The sequence below is a fragment of the Carcharhinus amblyrhynchos genome, chromosome 8 (assembly GCF_965287045.1).
Source record: "Carcharhinus amblyrhynchos chromosome 8, sCarAmb.v2.hapA, whole genome shotgun sequence".
Classification (NCBI taxonomy): Eukaryota; Metazoa; Chordata; class Chondrichthyes; order Carcharhiniformes; family Carcharhinidae; genus Carcharhinus; species Carcharhinus amblyrhynchos.
In genome coordinates, this window is record NC_137331.1 from 60,178,865 (window position 1) to 60,181,563 (window position 2,699).

A 2,699-nucleotide genomic window follows, 5' to 3' on the forward strand; every position below is an offset into this window, starting at 1 on the left:
AAACTTTAACTATTTCTCTTTTCGTTTATGCTGCCAGACCTGCAGAGTTTTTCCAGCATTTTCCAAAAGCTGGATAAAACTGAATGTCTGATGGTGTATTTACATTACTACTGTAGCATCAACGCAAGATAGCATTGCTTCTGAGCTTTAACTCCCAGTTAACATTATAGAAGCAGAAACTGCTTTAATAGTGCTCAACTTTTGTCTGCTTGGGACGTCATAGGATTTGTATTATATTCAATACATTAATATAAAACATAGTATTTATCCTATAGAAGCATTCAATGTTCACAAAATTTGCATATTCTCCACTTTTACATTTGAATTTACTTGCATCAAGATGCTTTTCTTACATTTAAAACTCAAAGTTTAAAACTTCAACTGCCTATTTTTTGCTTGGCTCCTAACACTTGTCCAGAATGATACCAGTTCTAGCATAGATGCACAAGTAAACAGTCATTGTGTGGGCTGGCTACAATTACTGTGAAGATTTGTCAGAGTACATCGATCACCCCAGAATGCAAAGATCTCAGCAACATCACGGAGTAAACAGATAATTGTATATCATGGAAATTGTGGTGTGTAATTTAGTTTTTTCTGAAAAAACTAAACACTGCAACTTCCCCATTATACAATTACCTGATTTGAATTAGGAAAATGTGTGGGGCTTGGGGGAGGGGTGGTGCGGTGGATAAATCACTGAGCAACCCAATCTAACCTACATGTTTCCAGGCCACAAGAGTTTGAAGTTTACATTAGATAATTGGTTTATTGAAAAATCATCGTGGCAGTAGGTGCTGAGTTACAAATAAAAGAATCATAAATCATAACAGACAATTAAGATGAAAATAAAGCAAAGGATTATCCACTTAATCATTTCATTATATAAATCAATATACAAAATGCAGCCCTCCTTAATTTACAGAATAGAAATGAAAGATCAACAGCACTCCGAGTTCTGCATTAAAGTCAATAGATCATGTCAGATTGAGTTCAATAAATTATTTACATATTATTTATATGCTTTATAAAATAGGGAACTGGTCTGTCTCAGTCTATTTATTCTATATCTTAATTGTGGAATGGGGTCTATTCTCCATAATTCCACCACACTCGTATTTTTCTATGGTTGCAGCAAGAAACAGGGGCAACACCAGGGTGGAATTCAAAAGGTTTTCTCAAAGTCCAGATATGGCTGTTTCCATCTTTAGTAAGGAACCATGTAAAGTATTTTAATTTTTTTATTCCTTTCTTAAGCGTTACAAAGCCAATGCACAGAGTGTAACAGAATAAGCTCGCTCCAAAAACCAATTCAAATTGAATTCAATCATGGTCCCCCATAAGAGAGACATACAAAATCCAAGCTGACAAAAGCAGATCTTGCACTTGATCTCACCATTATTCAGTTGTTCAATTGTGTTAGTGTTGCTGTATGTTACCTGCTTCAGAGTTCATTTTGAACAAGCTCAAAGCATTCACATGATAAAAGCAAATTTTTAAAAACTATTTATATGTAGGCACTTATTAAAAATCCTAACAATACTGCTAAACATTCACAATACTTGCAACAAGGTCAAAACTTACTAACTACGACCATCACACTCACTTCAGCAAATGTTACACAAATACCTAGATGTCGATGTGTCAACATCAACACATACAGTAACGTTTGTTCAACACAATTAGGAGTAAAGTTCAATTTTAGGATAGCTATTTGCCAAGTTGAATTTTAAAGTTTACAGCTTATTTATTAGTGTCACATGTAGGCTTACAGTAACACTGCAAACTATTCACCCCAATTCAGTTTTTGGACAACTATTCACTCCCTACCCCCCCTCCCCCACCAACATTCCCAAATAATGTGATCAACTAGTTAACCAGTAATTGATCAGATTACACTTAACAGTTACAAAAGGAACATAAAGGAAAGAGAAAATATAACTAATAAGAAAAGATTTACCTTTCCCACCACAAGAACAAACTGAGCAAAAGAAATTGATTTATAATAATTGGCTGAAGTAAAGTTTATTTATCAGTGTCAGAAGTAAGTTTACATTAACACTGATACGAAGTCACTGTGAAAATCCCTTAGTTATCACACTCCAGCGTTTGGGTATACTGAGGGAGAATTTAATATTGTCAATGCACCTAACCAGCATGTCTTTCAGACTATGGGAGGAAACCGGAGCACCCGGGGAAACCCATGCAGACACGGGGAGAACGTGCAAACTCCACGCAGACAGCGACCCAAGCCAGGAGTCGAACCAGGCTCCTTGTGCTGTCAGGCAGCAGCACTAACAACTATGCCACCCAATTGTCACCTGAAGACAGTAGATAGGGTTCACTCTCCCTGGTTATCAGTAGGAAGGACTCTCTTCGAAAGGCCCGCTGCCCCCTCTCCTCACCTCGATCCTCTGACCAACTGACAGAGCACCACACAGCCACTTCCGGCACGTGCCCGCCCAGCTCTCCAATCAACCTGGACTCCAACCGTCCGTCCGACCTTTCAACCGGAATTGGATGTATTGAACACAATTAAATTGCTCTTTATGGTCATAGTTCAGCATCGATACAGCTTGTATTCATATAATTCGCCTTGATTTTAAAAAAATAAATCCTCGGAGCCGAGTAACAATGAGGCAGTAAAACGATGCCGGATAGGCTCTCCCAGCGGAGACCGCTGGAGCCAATCAGGAGTC

At 38.1% G+C, this 2,699-nt stretch overlaps 1 protein-coding gene across 4 annotated transcripts in view; it reads right to left on the reverse strand.

The window, feature by feature from the left end:
* Positions 1-2,463, reverse strand: part of mtfr1 (mitochondrial fission regulator 1) — a 42,846-nt gene extending 40,383 nt beyond the window's left edge. For 3 of the 4 annotated variants that reach the window (XM_080194167.1, XM_080194165.1, XM_080194163.1), the window contains exon 1: positions 2,322-2,423. The gene's annotated coding sequence lies outside the window, so the exon portion shown is untranslated. Of the gene's footprint in view, positions 1-2,321 lie in introns of all 4 variants that reach the window. The other variant, XM_080194164.1, reaches the window with a different exon arrangement.
* Positions 2,464-2,699: the final 236 nt, after the last annotated feature.